General features: G+C 41.2%; 1 protein-coding gene across 2 annotated transcripts in view; it reads right to left on the bottom strand.

The window, feature by feature from the left end:
- Positions 1-10,972, bottom strand: part of LOC137996634 (protein NLRC3-like) — a 66,339-nt gene that overhangs the window by 51,600 nt on the left and 3,767 nt on the right. Inside the window, exon 2 of one of the 2 annotated variants that reach the window (XM_068842140.1) lies at positions 6,392-6,496. The exons of the other annotated variant lie outside the window; for it this stretch is intronic. The gene's annotated coding sequence lies outside the window, so the exon portion shown is untranslated. The remainder of the gene's footprint in view (positions 1-6,391; positions 6,497-10,972) is intronic. 2 annotated transcript variants of the gene reach the window in all.

The raw sequence follows: 10,972 nt of genomic DNA, 5'->3' as shown, positions 1-10,972 counted from the left end.
CGAAAGGAATCATTTTCGCTACGCCGGGCGCCATGTAAGTCGATCCAAGTTTTAAGCTTTTCATGAAAAAACCTTTTGCCCTTCTTCTTGTCACTCGAAAATTCAAATTCCAGATCATCTTTTAAAGCTAGTTTTTAATCTTTATGCCTTTTTGACGAATGCAGCGCGAATTAAAAGACAAACTTCGATGAACTCGAAGTTGTTTTGCTCAAACAGAAGAAACCAACTGAATGTAGAAGAGGTACGTTCAGCCAATCAGGAGCGAGAATTTTTGGCGCTCGACAAATCGTGAGCGAGTAATTTTGCCCTCTTCTCAAGCAAAATTAAGAAAAAAATGCCCTCTTCATTGACCAATCAGTATTCAGTAATTTTGCCCTCTATGTTATTATTGATAAAAAAGTACGAAAGCATCCAAAAGCTTGTGTATCTTACTAATTCTCCGAAAGTCAGGCTTCAAAACTGAAGTTATTATGTCAGTTTTTTGCTGCTTTATTAGACGGTCAGATAATGGAATATGGATGCCCAGTATGGCACACTGGATTACCTAACTACCTTAGCGACACTATCAAAAACATCGGTCCAGCAAGAGAGCATCTTTTACTACAAACCCCGATTTGAAATATACGAACACAATTACAAACGCTTTTTAACTTTTTGTAAGGGATATATAGGTACTTATGTCCAGAAATGCACTTAAGGTATACAAGGGCACACAAAAGTATACAAGGTTTTATGCGGGTATACAAAGGTATTCAAGAGTATATAGAGTCCACAAAGGTATATAGGCAGTATAGGAGTATACAAGGGTATACAAGTGTTTACAAAGGTATATAGGGGTTTACAAGGGTAGTCAAGGGTATGAAGAGGATGAGGTAAGCGAGCAGATCCCCCCCCCCCCCCCCCTCCCCATACACAGGCACCTGATTTGCCAGTTGTAATAACGGAAAGAAACTTCAGTTAAGCGCGGCATTGGGAACGAGAACTTAAACTAAAAATAGATTTTTAAAAAACTATGATGGAGCAGGGGGATCCGTTCTCTCTCCTCATCCTCTCTTGAGGGTATATAGAGGTATACAAGGGTATGTAGGGGTATATAAGGGTTTATAGGATTATTACTTACAATATTTACTACACTATAATAAGGGGATACATAAGGTCCGTACCCAGGCGCCAGCATAAAAGACAGCAATAAAAGCAAGGTGACACACGCTAACACCAACCCGGTGTGGCCAACACATCACGCATGCGCACAACCATTTCACCCAGTCAATTAGCAGCCATGGACAGCTTTTCGTAAAAGGAATTTATTCACAAATAAAAACCTATATACATCGAAGTGGCACTTAATAAACAAATCCTAAACACGCTCAGTAAACTAATTAAGATAACAAACAATTACTAATTACAATCCTAATTAACTCGGAGCTCTATCTGGACGCGTTGGTTTGCGGGCGGGCGGGCCTTCAGAGTCTGAAATTCTTGCAGGAGCACGCTTAACAGGCTTCTTTACATCTCTACTGGAAAACTTGCGCTGGACACGGAGGACATAGTTAGTCATATAAGAACGATAATCCGGAGACAAACGGTGCTCGTCTATCAAACGAGAAACAAAATCAGCAACATCCTTACTGGACATTCGAGTGACAGCATCGCGGGAAAGTTCTCCTAAAGGGGAAAGAAGAACAGGATCAGTTTTATCACGAAATAACGTAGAAGCAGCAGATGAAACAGGAGCGGAGGATTTAGGCAGCTTAGACGCATCAGGTACAGGAACACTGGGAACAGGAGGAACATCAGGCAAATTAGGAACAGGAGGAACATCAAGCGCAGGGATACCAGGAGCAGGAGGAACATCAGGCGCAGGAGCACTAAGAGCAGGAGGGATGTCAGGCACAGAAACACTGGGAGCAGGAGGAACATCAGACGCAGAAAACGGAGCAGGAGGAACATCCGGTACAGGAACATGAGCATCAGGAGGAGGGGAAGGAGGGGGAGCTGCCGAGGCAACGATCTCATGATCCCCAGACATCATCTCATCATCATCCTCCATAGAGACCCAGTAGAGGCATCAGAAGGAGGGACGTAATCAGCATCATCGTCATCATCAGCAAGAGGTACAGTAGAAGACAAAACTTCGGTCCCTGGGTGGATGGCACCCCAAGGCTGCCTGCATTCTCTAGCCATGTGACCGGGCCGACGACAGCGCCGGCACAGACCAGAGAGCGGGCAGGAAGGACCACGATGACCGACTTCACGACAAATCGTACAATGGACAGGTTGACCAGGATACCAAGCGCGACAACTAAAATCACCGATCGTTACGAAATAAGGGATGTCAAGATCCACGGCTAGCTCAACCACACTATTACCATTGTAGATTGCAGGGAAATTGGCAAACGTACTACGGCTGACGGACAGAACGTCTCCATAAGATTCAAAAAAGGCTTTAACGTCGTCATCAGGAACCTCGAACGGTAGATCGCGAACATATACAGAACGAAACCTCAGATCTGCACGAACAACACGGACGTGGGCATCATCGAAAACAAGACCGGACGAGATCAAATCATCACAAGAGGCCTGATCCTTGAAAGTCAGACGAACACGGCCGCCCTGCAAAAACTGCACACTTGTAACCTTTTCAGCATCTACTGCTTCCAACAGACGGGGTAACACCTCCGACGAACCACAATTGGCATGAACTGAATCTGGGAAGTGTAGCACAACACTGTTTGGACAACGAGGGAACGACATGGCGAACACAATTTAGGGTTGGGTCCACGCCGTTCCCTGCCGGCAGGTACTTAGGACAGGACCCAAAAAATAAACAAAAGAGCCAATTGATCACAATCACACAGCTGTTTCGGCCTTTTGGGCCTCATCAGCATGGCGTAGCTATCATACCAGGCGGGTGTGTTTAGCACCCCCTTAACTGGGAGCCTCACATGCCAAACATGTGGTAGGCTGGGTTGGGAACAGCAAAATTGTTCTCCCACGGCAAGCGTGTGGGATGGTATGTTAGCTACGCCATGCTGATGAGGCCCAAAAGGCCGAAACAGCTGTCCATGGCTGCTAATTGACCGGGTGAAATGGTTGTCCGCATGCGTGATGTGTTGGCCACACCGGGTTGGTGTTAGCGTGTGTCACCTTGCTTTTATTGCTGTTTTTAATTTACGTGACACACCGATCTCTTAATGTGATCCACCTTCCCACACGCTTGCCGTGGGAGAACAGTTTTGCTGTTCCCAACCCAGCTTACCACATGTTTGGCATGTGAAGCTGCCACTTAAAGGGGTGCTAAGCACTCCCGCCTAGTATGTTAGCTACGCCATGCCTAAATACAAAAAAAATGTTAGCTACGCCATGCTGATGAGGCCCAAAAGGCCGAAACAGCTGTCCATGGTAACCTGCGATCAGGCCCATCTTTAGCTTCGCCCATATGTCCTCTTATGTCGTCGCTCGCTAAAATTGGGCCTGACCAAAAGTCTCTCAAGAATTCCGTATGGTCGGCAAATTTTGGCCGACCAAACTCGTGATCTGATTGGCTGTTGAAACGCCGGAGGTGAAAATGCCATCGTGATTGCGCGGAGCTCTCGCGAAGTCCTCGAGACTAATCCGCCATAAGTGTGCGAAGAAATTTGCTCCCTTTTGTTCTTACAATGCCGTGGACGATGCAACTTGATCTTATTTGTATAAATGGAGATATGCCATCTGAAATATCTCATTAATTGTCCAGAATCGGGTTTGAATTTCTGGAACGAGTGAAATTAGCGATTCCGTTGTCGAGCTCTGTGGCCATGGGGTTGAAAGTACTTTGGCACAAACTTCCCTGATGTTTTGAAAGCCGCTAAATAGCTGGTTCTTTCAAATGGCAATGAAAGCCGATGCATATTGGTTTCCTGGATGAGACAAGGGACATATATATCAACAGGAGGAGATGCTGATAAAATCGCAAGTTACACGAATGCATGTTTTGAATATCTGTGTACAAACGGCTTTATTTATTTACTGTACATGACACGATTTTTTTGCACACTTCATAATATTTCCAGTTGATTTAACTTAAAACTCACACTCCAGAAACTAAAATGGCATGTTTCCAGAGAGATCAATTGTTCAACAATAAAAGAAACTTTGCGAGTCCATCTTACTGTTCGTACTCCATCAAAAAATTAACAGCCAAACGTATCATGATTTTACTGCGCGCAATTCTAGAAATACACTGCAACTGAAGATATTACCCGAAGAAATCACCAAAGAAACCTTCATGGGCAAACACGTTAAAGGAATAATGTATTTCTCTTTTTTTTTTCTTTAAAATTCTATTGCCAAACCGTCCAACGACAAAATGCTAGGTTATCTCAATTACAAATTAAGATGTCAAGCTTAAAAGATTGCAAATTCAGTGAAGTTCGGAGGGAGAATTACACCGGCCTTTGCCGAAATATAGTCGTCGAAAACATTCCCCATGCTTTAAATGTGTTTTTCTCAAATTAAAGCCAACGGTAACTTTCGAATTCGTTTGTAATATTCCTCCCACGGTAATTTACTTTGGTCAAAACAAAATAGCGTGAATCTGCCGTCCACGCGTGTATTGGTGTAATGGAAGTAAATTTGATTGGCCGATGAAGGACATGTCAATCAACCAAAAAAGGTGGGCGGAAGGAATTTCGAAGAGGAATTTGGTCAGGCTCTATTTTTCGTTTCGCCAACTCCACATTACGTAGCACGCGAAACTAAAATAGAGCCTGATCGCAGGTTAGTCCATGGCTGCTAATTGACCGGGTGAAATGGTTGTGCGCATGCGTGATGTGTTGGCCACACCGGGTTGGTGTTAGCGTGTGTCACCTTGCTTTTATTGCTGGCATAAAAGACACGCCAGATAAAAAAGTCGGGCCAAACAAAAAAAGTCGCGCCAAATAAAAAACAGTCGCGCCAAACAAAAAAAGTCGCGTCAACTAAAAAAAGTCGCGCCAAATTAAGAAAAGTCGCGCCAAATAAAAAAAGTCGCGCCAGCTGAAAAAAAGTCGCGCCACTGACACAAATAAAAACAAGAGTCACACCCAAAGTAAAAAAGTCTCGCCTCAAGTAAATAAAAAGTATACGCACACCCGGGTGGCACTAACAGGGCTCCGTACTTACCTCTGGTGTATTTTTGTGGCTTTTGGAGCTTATTTTACCGTTTTGGGAATTCCGTGTTTTCAATGTTCTAAGGCCCTGTTTACATGGAGGGAGGGTAACCCTGCTGGAAGGGTTACCCTTCTAGGAGGGTTACCCTCCTCTATTGTTGTTCCCGGTTTCGTTTACATGCGAGGTAGGGTTACCCCAGGAGGAGGGTAACCCTACCTGCTTGCTAGGGTTACTCTTCTAGGAGGGTCATGTTTTTGTTTTATTTAAGCCATGTAAACGCTCGAGGTAGGGTTACCCTCCTAGGAGGGTCAAGTTTAGGGTGATCAGATTACATGTCTTCGCGTGGTTATAAACCTGGGGAACTATTTCGTCGAACAATGCTGGCAAGAATGACTAATCCAAGCCGGAATGATAGAGGCAGAGATAGCCCCGGGGATAACCCTACACATGTAAACGGGGGCTATCTATTGACCCTTCTAGAAGGGTAACCCTTCTAGGAGGGTTACCCTCCCTGAATGTAAACAGGGCCTAAGACGAAGTCGTCTTAGAACATTGAAAACACGGAATTCCCGAAACGGTAAAATAAGCTCCAAAAGGCACAAAAATACACAAGAGGTAAGTCATTTTAATTCATTTTATTGAATGAACGTTAAATTGAGCGTTTTTTGGGCTTCAAAATCTTCGGTATTTTATTTCCCATACAAAGTCTTACAACGCGTTTAAATTCTCAACGGCTGCCTGTATCGTAACACCGCTTTTACTCAAAGGTCATCTTCCACTAGTAATCAATTATTACACGCTCTCTAGTGACGCGAACTTGGACTGCCTATGATTTAACGCATCGACTCCCAGGGGTGCCCCATTCATGAGTAAAATCGTCTGGCGTTAGACAGAGTAAAATAAATGGACGTCAAAGGGTTAATTAATGGGAACATAGTTTTTCACTGAGTGATTAAAGGCACCCATCCATACTCTAGCAATACTGTCCGCTGAGTATTGGCTGAGTATCAGTTGACTTATTGGTCGATTATCAGTCAACATGTCGGCGGAATATGGACCAACGTATCAGCCGATACTCGGCCGACAGTATCGATTGCTACATTGGCCAACAGTGTGTCGGTGGATATATCGACTGATATGTCGACCCACACTTGGTCACTACATTGGCCGACTCTGTGTCAGCCAATATGCTGACCGACATGTCGATCGACGAGTGACCAACATTCGGCCAATACTCTATTTACCAATTAGTGTCACAAACCTTAGTTAGGAGCCCTCGCATGTTGGAGAAAAAATATGATTATCTTTCCTTTTGTTTTGTAGTGGCCATTTTGTATTATAAATACGTGACGCACCTGCAGGTGGTCTGGAAGAAAATAAATTAAAAGTGGTCAAGTGTTGACAGATCTGGTACAGAGAAATTTTCAGAAACCACTTGGTTGCTCGTTAACCTCTTAGCTTATGGCAAGGGATGAAACTCTTTTTACAGCTTTCCAATTTCGCATCAATACAAAGCCAAACTTTGTCAAAATTTAACCAAAATCCCTCTGCATGAAGAAAGGTTCAACTAAACATCCGAGGGCTTATTAATTTAGTCTGAATGTTTCCAACTGTGCAATATCTTGGCATCATTTTAAACTCTTTGATTTGGTTGCATGTCTCTGCTAGTTAAGGGACACAGGAGTATGAGTGTTTGACTGACATGCGTAAGGCAGAAGTACGTGTAAACTAGACTATTTGTCCTGATTGGGTTTTGTCAATTTTGGAGGTTTGAACCTTGCATTCCGGAAATAAAATAATCAATAAAATAATCATATCATTGCTACTGACATGGCTGACATCAAAATAAAGCAGGCTAACAGAAAACAGTAGACCACCACCACCACTTGAGCGATATACCACTGACAGTAGACCACTATACCCCTGGTAAAGGCGCCAGCCAAATGTCGACCAACAAACTAACCAAGTATCGACCGACATGTCGACCGAGTATCTATTGACCTACATAGAACGTCAACTGCTGTATGGATCGATATACCGGTTAATACGTCAATCGACACATCGGCTGTGATGGTTGCTTATGAAAGTTTTTGACACGGTATTTGACTGAGAAACCAAATGGATATTAAGTGGTCACTAAAGGGAAGCAGTTGCTTAAGAGGGTGGTCGTTAAGAGGTAGTTTCACTTTTTCACTTAAGTCTGAGTTCCTGCTTTCATGACAGTTTGTAGAAATCAAAAAATATATATTTTTCATCCCCTCCCTCAGCTAGGCTGAGTTTTGTACTGGTAGGCTCGATTACCAACCACTGTTCAGTAAATTAGCCCTCCATCCTTTCCCAAAGGCCTGCATAGCAGGATGTGTGCAGATTCTTTCACAAGTCTTACCCACCAGATAACTGCCCACAGATTTTAGTCAGGTATAAGCTATCTCGTTAGATAATATTGTGGATGATTTGGACTTGATGAATGCAACATGCGAGAGAACTTTAGAGACCTTTAAAGCCGAAAGTTTAAAGTAGTTTACATTGCGAAGCACTGGAAAGGTTGATTGAAGCGTTATGGCTTACATGTATTCCTTATACATGTATTTAGCCAACAGGGTCAGGAAAATTTGAATCATGTGGTGCCAGAACAAAGTCAACAAACTGATCAAATAACCCCACCAGGACAACAAAGTACAGCTTTTTTATTGAGAACTTTTCGTGTAAATATCTTTTTCATTTTGTTATTGAGATACAAATCCTTATAATTTTTTTTACCCTCTACGTCTGGGCTGCCTTTGGTTCACAAGGTCAGAATAAACACACAAGGAGCCAATCTAGCAGAATGTCCAGAAAGTTTAACTTGATATAAATGTTTAAGGACGTCTCAGCAGTATTTTAATATCTTGCTTTAATTAATGGAATTCTTAAAAATGGGAATTCTTAGTTGAGAGTTTTTTTAAGGTTTGTGGTATGGAACATAAAAAATATATATATTCCTGAAGACTCCATGGCAGCAAGTTAAACCTCAAATTAATTCGATTAGACTTTGAGGTGATATATATATCTCTGATATAAAATATTACATACAATATAAGTGATGCGAGAAAACAAGACACATATACTACACTGCTAACTACATGTCACAAAGCTTATGAATCTCATTTAAAGAATTCAAACTATTAAACTAGAAAAACAAAACGAAGGACAAAGACAAAGAAAAAAAAAGAAACTATACAACTAGCAAACGTTGAAATTAATTGTTAATTTAAGAATCTGGCCCAGTTTTTTTATAAAAAGTGCTGCATTTGTTTGAGCTGAAAGCTATGTATTTTTCTGTTTCAATCTTTTGGTGTAATAACGCTTTAAAATCAGCAAAAATAAAATTGACTCTATTTATTGCTTTACAATAGATTAGGCATTTTCCAATAAGAATACGATGGTTTAGGGCTGAAAAGGAGGACCAATTATTAGGGGTGTAACGATACATCGAACTATCGATGCATCGCGATTGGATTGTAAGTGTTCCGATAGCAATACATCAATACCAAGTTTAACTATCGATAATAATCGCGATAGTTTCATAAAATATCGATAGTTACAATAGTTTTTAAATGATCTCCTGAAGCGTCTTCCTTGAATAAGAAATTCCTCTTTTCCTCTCGTCTGTCTGTGCTGTTCATTATTCCAAGTATAAGGGACAATTGTACGCCAAAACAATCTTCCCTGACATGGCCCGCCATGTTTGTTTTCTAAATTCGCCTCCAGGCTCTTGTCCGCATTCAAAATGGCGGCAAACATTTTATTGTCCCCCCTCTAGGAAGCATTGCGACATCCGATCCAGTATTGATGCAGTTGCTCTAAGCATGTTACAATTGTAACAAAATTATTGCATCAAGCCATCTGCTACTGGACTGCATTTATTGCTCATTTTCCCAGTTTCTGGAAGATCTCAGTATTTTATTACATTTGTTAATATTTCTACTGAATGATTCACAATCAAAAACTTACAAAAACTCTTACGAAGTGAGTATAGTATATGTAAGAGTCAATTTCTATCCAAAAATGTGTTACAGTACTTTGCTTTAACGGCTGTTGACAGTTCAAGTTAATAAAACTGAAGTGAGATGTTGATAGGCATTTCTGTGACATACTATTATGTTAAATTTACATAATAAAAAATTAAAAATGCAGAAAATCAGTGGATTTTTTCTTTTTTTCTCAATTTTGTATAACTTGCATTGTACAGGGAAGATGGAATCGGGCATTTATATCATACATATCTCTTTATCTCAATGAAATACTAATTGTCACAGTAAAATGTCACTATCGCAATAGTATTGCAATAGTATCACCACTATCGCAATACTATTGCAATGGTGTTTCAACTATCGCAATACTATCGCAATAGTCAAAATGGGTGCAATAGTCACCCCTACCAATTATTCAAGATGCCGTACATAATTTCTTTCCTGCCTAGAGTTAAGAGTTTCTTTGGAAATGCAGTGGTACCAACCAGTGAAGTCGGACCAGAAGGAAACAGCAATAGGACAGATTACAAATAAATGGGTGACTGTTTGCTCCACATTTGGACAATAAGGACAGGAAGGATCCTCGACTTTTTTTCATTTTGTGAAGAACAGCGTTTGTATAAAGTATGTTGTGAATTATTTTATACTGAAACATTGAAAGTTTTTTTTTTTTGTGGCAACGAAAGGTATAGAATAGATTTTCTTACATTCTTCCTTAATAAATCCCATTTCCATCAGCTTTTTCTCTGCCGTTGGCGGATTAGAGTCTCGGTTTTCGACCAGTAACCTGTGTATTGTCTTGCAAGTCATCTTATCCAATGGCAATTAGATTAGTCGTATTAGTTTGATTTTCTTCTTTTAAGTAATTCTTCCACTTTCCTGATATTGTAGAAGTGAGGCCGATGAACTGCAGAAAGTTACATTTGATCTTAAATTTCTGTGAGAACTCATGAAAAGATAGAAGCCGGGTTTTGTTTTCATCTACAAGGCTCGAGAGTTTAGTAACACCAACTTGGTGCCAACTTTCAAAGTATACGGACGCGTTATTGATTTTTATAAAACTATTGTTCGAAATAATCTGATCAAGTACGTCTTTCTTTGTTTTAGGAATCACGTTATTAATTTCTTGCCAATGTAGAATTATTTCATTATAAAAAGCTGGCAGTTTTACATTTAAAGTCAAATATTTAACGTTGTAATTGCAATAAAACAGTAGTGTTCCGCCTACATTAGAGAGCAGACGTAAAGGAATGATCTTCCACGAGTTTTGCCAAAGTGCGAGCCAGCGAGCCAGCGAGCCAAACGTGCGAGCCATGCGAGCCGTGCGAGCCATGGCTGCGAGCCATGCGAACCGTCATGCGAACCAAGAAGCGAGCCATGCGAGTCATGGCTGCGAGCCATGCGAGCCATGACTGCGAGTCACACAGTTATTGAGAGCTAACCGTTTTAAAATGGGTGCTTAGACTTAATAACTGTTTATCAGCGCTATTTGAAATGGGTGCTTAGACTTAAATGCGAAATTCGCATGACTCGCATGGCTCGCTGGCTCGCAGATTGTCATTACCCATCTTCCACGGTTGATTACATTCTGAGCAGAAACGTTTTACCCAACATATTTTTAATGCTTTACCAAACAAAGAAAAGTCTATCATATTTAGGCCTCCGTTTTCCTTGTCTTTTATCAAGGTGGTTTTTTTAATCTTCGGGATTTTGTAATTCCATATGAAATCAAAGATTAGTTTGTCTACTTCAGCTGCGAAAGAGGCTGGTGTACTCAACACACTACAGACAAAAGTAAGCTTCGAAATTGCCATAGATTTCACTATCTG

The sequence above is a fragment of the Montipora foliosa genome, chromosome 3, assembly GCF_036669935.1.
Source record: "Montipora foliosa isolate CH-2021 chromosome 3, ASM3666993v2, whole genome shotgun sequence".
NCBI lineage: Eukaryota > Metazoa > Cnidaria > Anthozoa > Scleractinia > Acroporidae > Montipora > Montipora foliosa.
Note: the sequence above shows the minus strand (reverse complement) of the source record. Positions and strands in the feature narration are given on the sequence as shown.